The sequence below is a fragment of the Oncorhynchus tshawytscha genome, linkage group LG08 (genome assembly GCF_018296145.1).
Source record: "Oncorhynchus tshawytscha isolate Ot180627B linkage group LG08, Otsh_v2.0, whole genome shotgun sequence".
Lineage (NCBI taxonomy): Eukaryota > Metazoa > Chordata > Actinopteri > Salmoniformes > Salmonidae > Oncorhynchus > Oncorhynchus tshawytscha.
Window position 1 is genome coordinate 1,349,698 of NC_056436.1, and position 17,967 is coordinate 1,367,664.

Here is a 17,967-nt window from a genome sequence, read left to right on the forward strand (position 1 = left end):
CTACCTCTCTCTACCCCCTGCCTCCCCTCCCGACCCCCTTCTCTACCCCTCTCTACCTCCTTCTCTACCCCTCTGTACCCCCTGCCTCCCCTCTCTACCCCTCTCTACCTCCTTCTCTACCCCCTGCCTCCCCTCTCTACCCCTTCTCTACCCCTCTCTACCCCCTGCCTCCCCTCTCTACCCCCTGCCTCCCCTCTCTACCCCTCTCTACCTCCTTCTCTACCCCCTGCCTCCCCTCTCTACCCCCTTCTCTACCCCTCTCTACCCCCTGCCTCCCCTCTCTACCCCCTCTGCCTCCCCTCTCTACCTCCTTCTCTACCCCCTGCCTCCCCTCTCTACCCCTCTCTACCCCCTGCCTCTCCTCTCTACCCCCTGCCTCCTCCTCTCTACCCCTCTCTACCTCCTTCTCTACCCCTCTCTACCCCCTGCCTCCCCTCTCTACCCCTCTCTACCTCCTTCTCTACCCCCTCTCTACCCCCTGCCTCCCCTCTCTACCCCTCTCTACCTCCTTCTCTACCCCTCTCTACCCCCTGCCTCCCCTCTCTACCTCCTTCTCTACCCCTCTCTACCCCCTGCCTTCCCTCTCTACCCCTCTCTACCCCCTGCCTCCCCTCTCTACCCCCTCTCTATCCCCTGTCTCCCCTTCTCTACCCCTCTCTACCCCCTGCCTCCCTCTCTACCTCCTTCTCTACCCCTCTCTACCCCCTGCCACCCCTCTCTACCCCCTGCCTCCCCTCTCTACCCCTCTCTACCCCTCTCTACCCCCTCTCTGCCCCTCTCTACCCCTCTCCACCCTCAGCACACTGCTCTCTGCCTCTCCTCTGTTACCCATTCAGGTTGAAAACACTGTTTCCTAACAGATATCTCCTGTCTGAGACTTTAACAATGCTTTAAACAAGACATCACCTTCCTGTGTAGCCTCCTCTGGAAGCCTCCTCTGGCCTCTAACCCGCCCTCAAACAAGACAACTCCTTCCTGTATAACTTGTTGCCTCCTAGCCTCTAACCCTCTAACAGTCTGAGTTGTGGGATGTTATTTCCCTGTTGTCCTAACCTGGGTATCTTCAACCTAACAATATCCCCCAACCCACCGGGCTGTTCTCCTGAAGGACTATCTATAGGAACAATAGGGTGGGGGGAAAGTAGCGCTTGGGGAGGGATTTGACCCGTGGATTGTGAAGGCAGTGTAAACAGCAGCAGATCTCCCTCTATACCTCGCTGGGACAGACAGGCTGGGGGACATTTCACGTCATTACATTTAGTAATAATCACACAAAGGGGAAATATTGTTCTCTGTAAATGAATGTATGGCAAGAGAGACTGTTGTCAAAGGCAACCTGTATTATGGGATGAGTGTCTCCGTGACCTCTATTATGGGATGAGTGTCTCCGTGACCTCTTATGGGATGAGTGTCTCCGTGACCTCTATTATGGGATGAGTGTCTCCGTGACCTCTATTATGGGATGAGTGTCTCCATGACCTCTATGATGGGATGAGTGTCTCCATGACCTCTATTATGGGATGAGTGTCTCCGTGACCTCTATTATGGGATGAGTGTCTCCGTGACAGCTATTATGGGATGAGTGTCTCCGTGACCTCTATTATGGGATGAGTGTCTCCGTGACCTCTATTATGGGATGGGTGTTTCCGTGACCTCTATTATGGGATGAGTGTCTCCGTGACCTTTATTATGGGATGAGTGTCTCCGTGACCTCTATGGGATGAGTGTCTCCGTGACCTTTATTATGGGATGAGTGTCTCCGTGACCTTTATTATGGGATGAGTGTCTCCGTGACCTTTATTATGGGATGAGTGTCTCCGTGACCTCTATGGGATGAGTGTCTCCGTGACCTCTATGGGATGAGTGTCTCCGTGACCTCTATTATGGGATGAGTGTCTCCGTGACCTTTATTATGGGATGAGTGTCTCCGTGACCTTTATTATGGGATGAGTGTCTCCGTGACCTTTATTATGGGATGAGTGTCTCCGTGACCTTTATTATGGGATGAGTGTCTCCGTGACCTTTATTATGGGATGAGTGTCTCCGTGACCTTTATTATGGGATGAGTGTCTCCGTGACCTTTATTATGGGATGAGTGTCTCCGTGACCTCTTATGGGATGAGTGTCTCCGTGACCTCTTATGGGATGAGTGTCTCCGTGACCTCTTATGGGATGAGTGTCTCCGTGACCTCTTATGGGATGAGTGTCTCCGTGACCTCTTATGGGATGAGTGTCTCCGTGACCTCTTATGGGATGAGTGTCTCCGTGACCTCTTATGGGATGAGTGTCTCCGTGACCTCTTATGGGATGAGTGTCTCCGTGACCTCTTATGGGATGAGTGTCTCCGTGACCTCTTATGGGATGAGTGTCTCCGTGACCTCTTATGGGATGAGTGTCTCCGTGACCTCTTATGGGATGAGTGTCTCCGTGACCTCTATTATGGGATGAGGTTCTCTGACCTCTATTATGGGATGAGGTTCTCTGACCTCTATTATGGGATGAGTGTCTCCGTGACCTCTATTATGGGATGAGTGTCTCCGTGACCTCTTATGGGATGAGTGTCTCCGTGACCTCTATTATGGGATGAGTGTCTCCGTGACCTCTATTATGGGATGAGTGTCTCCATGACCTCTATGATGGGATGAGTGTCTCCATGACCTCTATTATAGGATGAGTGTCTCCGTGACATGCAGACCAAAGCTTCATACAGTAAATGACACCACAGATAGAGAAGCAGGCAGGGGTCCAGCTAGTTTTGGGACACAGCATTGCACCATATTCCTGCTTCATGCAAGCATCCAGTATCCTGCCCTCTACCTGGGATGGCAGCAGAGCTCTCCTCCTCTCCTCTCCTCTCCTCCTCAGCCTCCAGTATCCTGCCCTCTACCTCGGATAGCAGCAGAGCTCTCCTCCTCTCCTCTCCTCTCCTCCTCAGCCTCCAGTATCCTGCCCTCTGCCTGGGATAGCAGCAGAGCTCTCCTCCTCTCCTCTCCTCCTCAGCCTCCAGTATCCTGCCCTCTACCTGGGATTCTCCTCTCCTCTCCTCTCCTCTCCTCTCCTCTCCTCTCCTCTCCTCTCCTCTCCTCTCCTCTCCTTTCCTCCTCAGCCTCCAGTATCCTGCCCTCTACCTGGGATAGCAGCAGAGCTCTCCTCCTCCCTCCTCTCCTCTCCTCCTCAGCCTCCAGTGTCCTTCCCTCTACCTGGGATAGCACCAGAGCTCTCCTCCTCTCCTCTTCTCCTCTCCTCTTCTCCTCCTCTCCGCTTCTCCCTCTCATCTCCTCCTCAGCCTCCAGTATCCTGCCCTCTACCTGGGATGGCCCCAGAGCTCTCCTCCTCTCCTCTCCTCCTCAGCCTCCAGTATCCTGCCCTCTACCTGGGATAGCACCAGAGCTCTCCTCCTCTCATCTTCTCCTCTTCTCCTCTCCTCCTCTCCTCTCCGCTTCTCCCCCTCTCCTCTCCTCCTCAGCCTCCAGTATCCTGCCCTCTACCTGGGATAGCACCAGAGCTCTCCTCCTCTCCTCTTCTCCTCTCCTCCTCTCCTCTCCGCTTCTCCCCCTCTCATCTCCTCCTCAGCCTCCAGTATCCTGCCCTCTACCTGGGATGGCCCCAGAGCTCTCCTCCCTCCTCCTCTCCTCTCCTCCTCAGCCTCCAGTGTCCTGCCCTCTACCTGGGATTCTCCTCCTCTCCTCTCCTCTCCTCTCCTCTCTCCTCTCTCTCTCTCCTCTCCTCTCCTCTCCTCTCCTCTCTCCTCTCTCCTCTCCTCTCCTCTCCTCTCCTCTCCCTCTCCTCTCCTCTTCTTCTCTCCTCTCCTCTCCTCCTCAGCCTCCAGTATCCTGCCCTCTACCTGGGATGGCAGCATAGCTCCTCTCCTCTCCTCTCCTCTCCTCTCCTCTCCTCTCCTCTCCTCTCCTCTCCTCTCCTCTCCTCTCCTCTCCTCTCCTCTCCTCTCCTCTCCTCTCCTCTCCTCTCTCTCTCTCCTCTCCTCTCTCTCCTCAGCCTCCAGTATCCTGCCCTCTACCTGGGATGGCAGCATAGCTCCTCTCCTCTCCTCTCCTCTCCTCTCCTCTCCTCTCCTCTCCTCTCCTCTCCTCTCCCTCTCCTCTCCTCTCCTCTCCTCTCCTCTCCTCTCCTCTCCTCTCCTCTCCTCTCCTCTCCTCTCTCTCCCTCTCCTCTCCTCTCCTCTCCTCTCCTCCTCCTCTCCTCCAGTATCCTCTTCCCCATTACAGCATGATGTTCCTTGCCTGGTGACACCTCTTAAAATGTGTCCACTAGGCGACCAAACCCTTCCTCTCCTCTCCTCTCCTCCTCTCGTGCCATCACACAAACCCCAAGGAGCTGGTCTCAGCAGCAACCCTCTGAAACATACATTGTATTCAGAAAGTATTCATACCCCCTTGACTTTAGAAATACATTTGATTGATTGATTGATTTATTCCACATTTTGTTGTGTTACAGCCTGAATTCAAAATGGATTCAATTGATTTGTTTTCTCACCCATCTACACACGATACCCCATAATGACATCACAATACCACATAATGACATCACAATACCCCATCATGACATCACAATACCCCATCATGACATCACAATACCCCATCATGACATCACAATACCCCATCATGACATCACAATACCCCATCATGACATCACAATACCCCATAATGACATCACAATACCCCATAATGACATCACAATACCCCATAATGATGAAGTGAAAACATGTTTTTAGAAATCTTAGCAAATGTATTGAAAATGAAATACAGAAATCTAATTGACATACTCAGACCCTTTGCTAGGGGACTCCAAATTGATCTCAGGTGCTTCCTGTTTCCATTGATCATCCTTGATGATATATACGGTCTATATAAGGTCCCACAGTTGACAGTGCCTGTCAGAGCAGAAACCGAGCGAGACTGAAGCCACTCCTGAGAAAAAGCCAAATGACACCTGGAGTCTGCAAAAAGGCACAGGCGGCTACTTTGAAGAATCTGAAATGTAAAATATATTTTGATTTGCTTAACACTTTTTTTTGGTTACTACATGATTCCATATGTGTAATTTCATAGTTGTGATGTCTTCATTATTATTCTACAATGTAGAAAATAGTAAAAATAAAGGAAAACCCTGGAATAAGTTGGTGTTCTGAAACTTTTGACCGGTACTGTGTATATATCACTTCTTTCCAAAAGAATTCAGACCCCTTGACTTTTTCCACATTTTGTTACATTACAGCCTTATTCTAAAATTGATACAATATCAATAACATACAATACAATAAAAAAAACTCTCAACAATCTACAAACATTACCCCATAATGACATCACAATACCCCATAATGACAAATTCAAATTCAAGGGGTCTGAATACTTTCCGAATGCACTGTACATTAGTATTCAGACCCTTTACTCAGTACTTTGTTGAAGCACCTTTGGCAGTGATTACAGCCTCAAGTTTTCTTGGGTATGACGCTACAAGCTTGGCACACCTGTATTTGGGGAGTTACTCCCATTCTTCTCTGCAGATCCTCTCAAGCTCAACCTTTGACCCCGTCCGAGGTCCTGAGCAGGTTTTCATCAAGTAACTCTGTACTTTGCTCTGTTTATTTTTTTATTTTTGCCTCGATCCTGACTAGTCTCCCAGTCCCTGCCGCTGAAAAACGTTCCCACAGCATGATGCTGCTACCACCATGCTTCCCCGTAGGGATGGTGCCAGGTTTCCTCCAGATGTGACGCTTGGCATTTAGCCAAAGAGTTGCATCTTGGTCTCATCAGACCTGAAAATCTTGTTTCTCATGGTCTGAGAGTCTTTAGGTGCCTTTTGGCAAACTCCAAGCGGGCTGTCATGTGCCTTTTACTGAGGAGCAGCTTCCGTCTGGCCTCTCTACCATAAAGGCCTTATTGGTGGAGTGCTGTAGAGATGGTTGTCCTTCTGGAAGGTTCTACCATCTCCACAGAGGAACTCTGGAGCTCTGTCAGAGTGACCATCAGGTTCTTGATCACCTCCCTGACCAAGGCCCTTCTCCCACGATTGCTCAGTTTGGCCGACGGGCAGCCAGCTCTAGGAAGAGTCTTGGTGGTTCCAAACTTCTTCCATTTAAGAATGATGGAGGCCACTGTGTTCTTGGGGACCTTCAATGCTGCAGAAATGTTTTGGTTCCCTTCCCCAGATCTGTGCCTTGACACAATCCTGTCTCTGAGCTCTATGGACAATTCCTTCGACCTCATAACTTGGTTTCTGCTCCGACATGCACTGTCAACTGTGGGACCTTATATAGACGGGCGTGTGCCTTTCCAAATCATGTCCAATCAATTTAATTTACCACAGGTGGACTCCAATCAAGTTGTAGAAACATCTCAAGGATGATCAATGGAAACAGGATGTACCTGAGCTCAATTTCGAGTCTCATAGCAAAGAGTCTGAATACTTATATAAGGTATTTCTGATTGTTATTTTAATACATTTCTAAAACCGGTTTCTGCTTTGCCATTATGCGTTATTGTGTGTAGATTGCTGAGCAATTTTTTAAAAGTCAATATTAGAGTAAGTCTTTGACATAACAAAATGTTGAAAAAGTCCAGGGTTCGAATACTTTTGGAAAGCACTGTGTGTATATATATATATATATATATATATATATATATATATGTATGTATGTGTATATATCTATATATCTCCTAGATATCGGACACTTCAAAAGCTTATTCGTGATTATTTATTTTTGGATTGTCTGGTTTTTATGAATGTGTTTTTTGCAATGCGTTTCTATTGGCTATAGTAGTGAAGGCCAAATTCGTTTGGTTGTTGTTATACCTACAGGGGTCCCAAAATTCAAACTCCAATAGCCAAATGATCCTGGTATGAGTCTCTTAAAATAATTCCCTATGTCAGTTTAGTAACACCCCCCCCCCCCTGTAAAATATATATATATTTACACAGGGTGTGAATATTTACTTATGTAAATGATATATTTCTGAATCTCATTTTGAGTAGATGTACAAACATTTTGAACAACACGTTTGCCGTTATCGGGTATTGCGTGTAGATGGGTGAGAAAAATATTTAATTCATTTTGAATTACAGAAAATGTGTAAGAAGTCAAGGGGCAGGAATACTTTCTGAAAGCTCTATTATGGTCACCAAGCCTCAAATGACTCTGTTCCATCCTCTTTCGTTCTTTGTAAAATGCCATTGTAGATACTTGAGGAAGTAGTTTGTTAATATGTATAATTTTTTTTAGCAGCGATGATGTTTGTTTTGTAAATAATGAGAAAGTATTGTGAATGATATATTTGTTGAATGGTTTTAAAAGTCATGTAAACTCCTGAGGCTTTTAAAAAAAGGGATATTTTCTATGGAAGACAGCAGATAAGAGGAACAAATAGAGAACTGCTGAAACTGAGAATTACTAGTTTACTGATGGTCTGATAATTAAAATAATGACAAACCTGTTGTCTATAATTAAATGGTCAAATTAACCTGATGGTTTGTTGTCTGTCTTTATGCTAATAACACAAAAGTAACTTTCCCCAAATGTCCCAATGGACAGGGTTAGGGTTAGGGTTAGTCCCAATGGACAGGGTTAGGGTTAGGGTTAGTCCCAATGGACAGGGTTAGGGTTAGGGTTAGGGTTAGTCCCAATGGACAGGGTTAGGGTTAGTCCCAATGGACAGGGTTAGGGTTAGGGTTAGTCCCAATGGACAGGGTTAGGGTTAGTCCCAATGGACAGGGTTAGGGTTAGGGTTAGTCCCAATGGACAGGGTTAGGGTTAGGGTTAGTCCCAATGGACAGGGTTAGGGTTAGGGTTAGTCCCAATGGACAGGGTTAGGGTTAGGGTTAGGGTTAGTCCCAATGGACAGGGTTAGGGTTAGGGTTAGTCCCAATGGACAGGGTTAGGGTTAGTCCCAATGGACAGGGTTAGGGTTAGGGTTAGTCCCAATGGACAGGGTTAGGGTTAGGGTTAGTCCCAATGGACAGGGTTAGGGTTAGGGTTAGTCCCAATGGACAGGGTTAGGGTTAGGGTTAGGGTTAGTCCCAATGGACAGGGTTAGGGTTAGTCCCAATGGACAGGGTTAGGGTTAGTCCCAATGGACAGGGTTAGGGTTAGGGTTAGTCCCAATGGACAGGGTTAGGGTTAGGGTTAGTCCCAATGGACAGGGTTAGGGTTAGGGTTAGTCCCAATGGACAGGGTTAGGGTTAGTCCCAATGGACAGGGTTAGGGTTAGTCCCAATGGACAGGGTTAGGGTTAGGGTTAGGGTTAGTCCCAATGGACAGGGTTAGGGTTAGGGTTAGTCCCAATGGACAGGGTTAGGGTTAGGGTTAGTCCCAATGGACAGGGTTAGGGTTAGGGTTAGTCCCAATGGACAGGGTTAGGGTTAGGGTTAGTCCCAATGGACAGGGTTAGGGTTAGGGTTAGTCCCAATGGACAGGGTTAGGGTTAGTCCCAATGGACAGGGTTAGGGTTAGGGTTAGTCCCAATGGACAGGGTTAGGGTTAGGGTTAGTCCCAATGGACAGGGTTAGGGTTAGTCCCAATGGACAGGGTTAGGGTTAGTCCCAATGGACAGGGTTAGGGTTAGTCCCAATGGACAGGGTTAGGGTTAGGGTTAGTCCCAATGGACAGGGTTAGGGTTAGGTTAGTCCCAATGGACAGGGTTAGGGTTAGTCCCAATGGACAGGGTTAGGGTTAGTCCCAATGGACAGGGTTAGGGTTAGGGTTAGTCCCAATGGACAGGGTTAGGGTTAGGGTTAGTCCCAATGGACAGGGTTAGGGTTAGGGTTAGGGTTAGTCCCAATGGACAGGGTTAGGGTTAGTCCCAATGGACAGGGTTAGGGTTAGGGTTAGTCCCAATGGACAGGGTTAGGGTTAGGGTTAGTCCCAATGGACAGGGTTAGGGTTAGTCCCAATGGACAGGGTTAGGGTTAGGGTTAGTCCCAATGGACAGGGTTAGGGTTAGTCCCAATGGACAGGGTTAGGGTTAGGGTTAGTCCCAATGGACAGGGTTAGGGTTAGTCCCAATGGACAGGGTTAGGGTTAGTCCCAATGGACAGGGTTAGGGTTAGGGTTAGTCCCAATGGACAGGGTTAGGGTTAGTCCCAATGGACAGGGTTAGGGTTAGTCCCAATGGACAGGGTTAGGGTTAGTCCCAATGGACAGGGTTAGGGTTAGTCCCAATGGACAGGGTTAGGGTTAGTCCCAATGGACAGGGTTAGGGTTAGGGTTAGTCCCAATGGACAGGGTTAGGGTTAGTCCCAATGGACAGGGTTAGGGTTAGGGTTAGTCCCAATGGACAGGGTTAGGGTTAGTCCCAATGGACAGGTTAGGGTTAGGGTTAGGGTTTAGGGTTAACCCTAGATAACCCTACTCTGGATGGACACCTCCCTGTCCCCTAGGATGACCAGATAACCCTGCACTCTATGGACACCTCCCTGTCCCCTAGGATGACCAGATAACCCTGCACTCTATGGACACCTCCCTGTCCCCTAGGATGACCAGATAACCCTGCACTCTATGGACACCTCCCTGTCCCCTAGGATGACCAGATAACCCTGCACTCTATGGACACCTCCCTGTCCCCTAGGATGACCAGATAACCCTGCACTCTATGGACACCTCCCTGTCCCCTAGGATGACCAGATAACCCTGCACTCTATGGACACCTCCCTGTCCCCTAGGATGACCAGATAACCCTGCACTCTATGGACACCTCCCTGTCCCCTAGGATGACCAGATAACCCTGCACTCTATGGACACCTCCCTGTCCCCTAGGATGACCAGATAACCCTGCACTCTATGGACACCTCCCTGTCCCCTAGGATGACCAGATAACCCTGCACTCTATGGACACCTCCCTGTCCCCTAGGATGACCAGATAACCCTGCACTCTATGGACACCTCCCTGTCCCCTAGGATGACCAGATAACCCTGCACTCTATGGACACCTCCCTGTCCCCTAGGATGACCAGATAACCCTGCACTCTATGGACACCTCCCTGTCCCCTAGGATGACCAGATAACCCTGCACTCTATGGACACCTCCCTGTCCCCTAGGATGACCAGATAACCCTGCACTCTATGGACACCTCCCTGTCCCCTAGGATGACCAGATAACCCTGCACTCTATGGACACCTCCCTGTCCCCTAGGATGACCAGATAACCCTGCACTGGATGGACACCTCCCTGTCCCCTAGGATGACCAGATAACCCTGCACTCTATGGACACCTCCCTGTCCCCTAGGATGACCAGATAACCCTGCACTCTATGGACACCTCCCTGTCCCCTAGGATGACCAGATAACCCTGCACTCTATGGACACCTCCCTGTCCCCTAGGATGACCAGATAACCCTGCACTCTATGGACACCTCCCTGTCCCCTAGGATGACCAGATAACCCTACTCTGGATGGACACCTCCCTGTCCCCTAGGATGACCAGATAACCCTACTCTGGATGGACACCTCCCTGTCCCCTAGGATGACCAGATAACCCTGCACTCTGGATGGACACCTCCCTGTCCCCTAGGATGACCAGATAACCCTACTCTGGATGGACACCTCCCTGTCCCCTAGGATGACCAGATAACCCTGCACTCTGGATGGACACCTCCCTGTCCCCTAGGATGACCAGATAACCCTACTCTGGATGGACACCTCCCTGTCCCCTAGGATGACCAGATAACCCTACTCTGGATGGACACCTCCCTGTCCCCTAGGATGACCAGATAACCCTGCACTCTGGATGGACACCTCCCTGTCCCCTAGGATGACCAGATAACCCTGCACTCTGGATGGACACCTCCCTGTCCCCTAGGATGACCAGATAACCCTACTCTGGATGGACACCTCCCTGTCCCCTAGGATGACCAGATAACCCTACTCTGGATGGACACCTCCCTGTCCCCTAGGATGACCAGATAACCCTACTCTGGATGGACACCTCCCTGTCCCCTAGGATGACCAGATAACCCTACTCTGGATGGACACCTCCCTGTCCCCTAGGATGACCAGATAACCCTACTCTGGATGGACACCTCCCTGTCCCCTAGGATGACCAGATAACCCTACTCTGGATGGACACCTCCCTGTCCCCTAGGATGACCAGATAACCCTACTCTGGATGGACACCTCCCTGTCCCCTAGGATGACCAGATAACCCTGCACTCTATGGACACCTCCCTGTCCCCTAGGATGACCAGATAACCCTGCACTCTGGATGGACACCTCCCTGTCCCCTAGGATGACCAGATAACCCTGCACTCTGGATGGACACCTCCCTGTCCCCTAGGATGACCAGATAACCCTGCACTCTGGATGGACACCTCCCTGTCCCCTAGGATGACCAGATAACCCTGCACTCTGGATCGACACCTCCCTGTCCCCTAGGATGACCAGATAACCCTGCACTCTATGGACACCTCCCTGTCCCCTAGGATGACCAGATAACCCTGCACTCTGGATGGACACCTCCCTGTCCCCTAGGATGACCAGATAACCCTACTCTGGATGGACACCTCCCTGTCCCCTAGGATGACCAGATAACCCTACTCTGGATGGACACCTCCCTGTCCCCTAGGATGACCAGATAACCCTACTCTGGATGGACACCTCCCTGTCCCCTAGGATGACCAGATAACCCTACTCTGGATGGACACCTCCCTGTCCCCTAGGATGACCAGATAACCCTACTCTGGATGGACACCTCCCTGTCCCCTAGGATGACCAGATAACCCTACTCTGGATGGACACCTCCCTGTCCCCTAGGATGACCAGATAACCCTACTCTGGATGGACACCTCCCTGTCCCCTAGGATGACCAGATAACCCTACTCTGGATGGACACCTCCCTGTCCCCTAGGATGACCAGATAACCCTACTCTGGAATGGACACCTCCCTGTCCCCTAGGATGACCAGATAACCCTACTCTGGATGGACACCTCCCTGTCCCCTAGGATGACCAGATAACCCTACTCTGGATGGACACCTCCCTGTCCCCTAGGATGACCAGATATGCAGGTGATTAGCTCCTGTATCCATCACCTTGTAATTCAGTATAAATCTAGTGTATAAAGGGCTTGGTGCTCCAGCAGTAGCAGGTCGATAATGAGGCGTTTCTTTTCCACTGTGGTTAAAGTCTGTCCTCTCATCATCTTTATTGGAAATAATGAGCTGTTCTCTTTGAATGCAAGTTCACGAGCTCCAATCGGTTTGTATGTGTCCCAACTGGTACCCTATCCCCTATGTAGTGCACTACTTTTGAGCAGGGCCAATGGGGCTATATGTACTATGTAGGGAAGAGGGTGCCATTTGGTATGCAAACTTAGTATTTCCTTTCCTCCAACGTCAGTGATATGTTGGTTTGGAGCTGTCAGCTATAATAACATCGTTGATATGTTGGTTTGGAGCTGTCAGCTATAATAACATCGTTGATATGTTGGTTTGGAGCTGTCAGCTATAATAACATCGTTGATATGTTGGTTTGGAGCTGTCAGCTATAATAACATCGTTGATATGTTGGTTTGGAACTGTCAGCTATAATAACATCGTTGATATGTTGGTTTGGAGCTGTCAGCTATAATAACATCGTTGATATGTTGGTTTGGAGCTGTCAGCTATAATAACATCGTTGATATGTTGGTTTGGAGCTGTCAGCTATAATAACATCGTTGATATGTTGGTTTGGAGCTGTCAGCTATAATAACATCGTTGATATGTTGGTTTTGCGTGAAGCTGTCGGCTATAATAACATCTGTCAATTGTCCCTGCTAGATTGTGAATATGCTGAACAAAAATATTTTACAGTGAAATCTACAGCAAACGCTGCGTTGGTGCTTTTGTTTAATCACTTTGAGACAGACTCAGATTCTGTTACTGCTGACAGAATTACACCCATAATGGCATGGAGTGCGTCCCAATAACACCCTATTCCCTACTCAAAAGTAGTGCACTTCATAGGGAATAGGGTGCCATTTGAGATGCATAAGGTTTTCAGACTCTATTTTTTAGATTTACCTCTGAATTTAAAACATAATATTCCTATTCATGAAAATCACAAGTGAAATATATTGGGTCACAGCTTAGCCTTTTGTTAATCACCCTGTCATCTCAGATTTTCAAAATATGCTTTACAGCCAAAGCTAGACAAGTATTTGTGTAATGTTACGTACGCCTCTATGAAGAGGGAACGCAACACCCTGCTACAACTAAACTCTCCGTGAAGCGAAAAAGGTATGGACTGTAGGTGCAAGTAAGAATGACAACAGGCAGAATGTGGTACCGTTTACAAGGACTTTATTCCTTTACACGGTAATATGGGGAAAAGGGGCTGGACGGAACCAAAGCAAAGAAAGTAAATCTCAAAGCCCCCCCCTCTCCTATCTTACCTGCCTACCCACTACTTACCTAATTTAGCACCACCTGGTGCCCTAACCAAAATACAAGGGGTGGTCCGCCCAGGTCTTACCTAGTGTGCCTAGACAGCGATTATGCTACGGGTATATGTATGCCCGCGGGCCTCTTGCCTAAGCACTCCCTAGGTGCCTTCCCCTTCCCCCTGGGAACAAATGAAACAGAATATTAAACAATTTTAAACAAACTAAGAAACAAAAGGATGTCAAATAAGCTCTATCTGAGCAACAAACTCACAGAACATACCACTTTCCAACAAAATCAACCTCTATCACAATCAATCTCAGCAATCCCTACCTCCAGCAAAATCTCTACCTCCAAAAAGGAGAGATCTCCCCCCTGAACAGAACACTGGCTTTTATATAGTGTCAGAAGGAATGGGTAATTGGAGACAGCTGCGTCTTGACGAGGGGGCGGGGTCAGCTCTCCAATTAGCCCTGGAGTCGACCAATCAGCTGCTTGAGGGATTTCAGGAAGCCATTTCCTGAAATAAACACATGCAAAATACACAATCTACAACACATAATCTGGGGAACGTAACACGCCCACCACAAAAATTGCAAACCTAGTTTTGCAATAATAAATGCCAACGTATCCCCAGTTAGTAAACCCGTGATAGAGCGTCAGCAACCACATTCGCCGAGCCCTTCACATAAGCTATCTGTACATTATATAGCATTAACCCGGTACGGATGCTGACGTATAGGAACAGCGTTTCCCCACATCCACGTCATGTTCCAAGATGGATGTGCGACTTGGAATGTCCTGAAACATACTGAGAAAACTGTTTATCAATAGGATAAGATCCTTAGTTTGATCATTATCCAAATGTTCCTTTTGAGAGGGTAACTTCTTCAGCATCTCTGAATTACATAGGCGTTCACCTTGCTGTAATGTATGGCGTAACTCCAACCCGTCCTCCTTATCCTCATCTAGGTCCCAGCCAGGCTTCAGCACCACCGCAGCCACACTGGAGACGGCGGGCTGGACCGGCTTACCTGAGGAGCTGTCGGGAGAATCACGCACATAATATGTTTTCAGCATGTTAACATGACCCACACAGGAAGAACGCCTTCGATCTGGTGTCTTTATCACATAATTGGTGTCATTGAGTTTCTTTTCCACCAGATATGGTCCAGAAAAACGTGCTGACAGAGATGAGCCAGGGATTGGCAACAAAACTAAAACTTGATCCCCTGGTGCAAATGAACGGCCAACAGCCTTTTTGTCACAATGCAACTTCATGCGTTTTTGAGACGAGGAGATTGACTTTTGGGCTAACGCACATGCGGCGTGCAGTCTCTCCCGCATCTTACTGACATAATTCAACACATTTTTAGGGGCGCTACTGGATGTAGGAGATAAGATATGCTCCTTCAAAACTTTCAGCGGACCCCGTGGGGTGTGTCCAAACACAAGTTCAGCAGGGCTGAACCCTAAGGACTCTTGTATCGTTTCCCTTATAGCAAATAGGACAAAGGGCACCCCCTCATCCCAATCAGTACTGGTTTCCATACAATACTTGCGTAGCATTGCCTTCAGTGTCTGATGCCAGCGTTCTAGAGCCCCTTGACTCTCTGGATGATACGGACTGGAGACCTGATGGGAAATACACAATGTCTTTAACACATTTGAAAACAGTTTAGACATGAAGTTGGATCCCTGATCAGTTTGGATTACTTTAGGGAGTCCAAACGTAGAGAAGAACTTCACCAGTGCCTTCACCACAGTCTTAGCCGTTATAGTACGGAGAGGAATAGCCTCTGGGTATCGAGTAGCACTGCACATTATTGTTAGTAGGAACTGGTTACCTGACCTGGTTTTCGGCAATGGACCTACACAATCAATTATCACTCTTTCAAACGGTTCCCCTACCACAGGAATCGGGCAGAGTGGCGCTCGTGGAACTGTTTGATTCACTTTCCCAGTGAGTTGACATATGTGACATGTTTTACAAAATTGGACCACGTCAGACTTCAAACCTGGCCAGAAGAAATGACGAAGGACCCGGTTATAGGTCTTTGTGATCCCCAAGTGTCCAGACCACGCCTGGTCATGGGCGAGTGACAGCACCTGCTGTCGGAACGGTGTAGGAACAACCACTTGACACACTTCACTCCAGTCATTAATGGTGTCATGAGATGCCCATTTACGCATCAAAACTCCTGCTTCCATAAAGTAGGCAGTTTGTCTAGTTTTAGCTTCCTCAATGGAAATTACCGAAGCAAAACACTTGCGAAGACTGGTGTCTTCTTTTTGACATTCAATCACCTTCTCAGGGGTGACAGACAAAAGAATGTCATGTAATTGGGGCGCGATTTCGTTTTCCCCTGCCTTAGTTTTTACGGGGGTAAAAACTGTCGGCAATGCAGAAGGAATACTCAGTGCATTGTCTTCTACCTCAACATTCTCAAAAATAGAACTAGCCAAATCCACCACATCTCCTAGCTTGCGAGATTGTGCCCTCGTTAACACACAAGCAGGAAAAACATGTGGAAATGCTTGAACCAATTTCTCATCTGTAGTTCTGATTTCTGGGTTGTCTACTACCTCTAACACAGGAGTGACATTACCACCAGCAATATCATTCCCTAGTAGCAATTTTACTCCTGATATTGGCAGTGTAGACACTACACCAACACGGAAACGTCCTGATACCAAGTCTGACACTAAGTGGACCCAGTGTAATGGTACAGGTACGGTTTTTGTCTCTATCCCCTGTAATATGACATGTGAGCCACAATACGTTTCAGGAGACCAGGGTAAAGCATCAGTAATGATTACTGACTGTGCCGCCCGGTGTCACGTAGGATTTGGATAGGCTTTTGATCAGTTGGTTCTCCTGTTAAGGAAACATAACCGGCAGAGATAAACGGAGCATAGACAGGATCCGGTTTCTCAAATGCTGAGTCAATATCTCGATCCAATGGACGATCCAAAGACTTGACTAAACCCAAACTTTTCATTTTTGGGGACGGTGACTGGGACTGTTGCGGTTTATTTTTCAAAACTGGGCAGTCCGCAATCACGTGACCCTTTTGGTGACAGTAAAAACATTCACGGACTTCATGAAAAGGCTTAGGGTTGTTAGAGGAAAAGCGACCTGAACGAGGAACTGATGACGTAAACGAGGAACTGATGACGTAAACATGGAGCACCAAAGACAGTCTTGTGTGTCAAAGCGTACTCATCTGCCAACACTGCTGCTTGGGCCAATGTCACCACTTTCTGTTCATTTAAATGAACTACAATTCTATCTGGGAGGTTGCTTTTAAAGTCCTCCAACAGCATCAACTCCCGAATATCAGCAAAGGTGTTAGCTTTGCTGGCTGAACACCAGCGTTTATCGATAGCCTAGCATAGAATTTTGTCCAGCTAGCAGCAGGTAACTTGGTCACGGAAATCAGAAAAGCAATCAAATTAAATCGTTTACCTTTGATGAGCTTCGGATGTTTTCACTCACGAGACTCCCAGTTAGATAGCCAATGTTCCTTTTTTCCAAAAATATTATTTTTGTAGACGAAATAGCTCCGTTTGTTCTTCACGTTTGGCTGAGAAATCCCCCGAAATTGCAGTCACGAAAACGCTGAAAAATATTGACAGAAACATGGCAAACATTGTTTATAATCAATCCTTAAGGTGTTCTTCAAATATCTCTATATATATATATATATAATATTCAAAAGGCTAAGCTGGGTTTGATAACATATCCACCGGGACAGTTGGTTTTTCAGTAGGACCGATTGGAATAATGGCTACCTCTGTATTTTACACGAGAATCACTCTGGGAGCCATCAGGTGGCCAGTTGCGCAATGTTGCCGCTTACGGGTATTCTTCAACATAAATGCGTAAAACTACGTCACAATGCTGTAGACACCTTGGGGAATAAGGAGAAAAAGTAATCTGGTTGATAGCCCATTCACTGCTCAATAGGGACGCATTGGAACGCAGAGCTTTCAAAAGATGAGTCACTTCCGGATTGGATTTTGCTCAGGCTTTTTCGCCTGCAATATCAGGTCTGTTATACTCAGAGACAATATTTTTACAGTTTTGGAAACTTTAGAGTGTTTTCTATCCTAAGCTGTCAATTATATGCATATTCTAGCATCTTGTCCAGACAAAATATCCAGTTTACTACGGGAACGTTATTTTTCCAAAAATGAAAATACTGCCCCCTAGTCACAAAAGGTGAGCAGAGGTCTTTGTGACGTGGATCAGCCCTGAGCTTTAATGAGCCGTTGTCTTAATGACGTGGATCAGCCCTGAGGTCTAATGAGCAGAGGTCTTTGTGATGTGGATCAGCCCTGAGCTTTACATTGAGATGTATACTATATAAAAATCTGTCTCTGGATCAGCCCTGAGCTTTACATTGAGATGTATACTATATAAAATCTGTCTCTGGATCAGCCCTGAGCTTTACATTGAGATGTATACTATATAAAATCTGTCTCTGGATCTGCCCTGAGCTTTACATTGAGATGTATACTATATAAAATCTGTCTCTGGATCTGCCCTGAGCTTTAATGAGCCGTTGTCTTTATGATGTGGATCAGCCCTGAG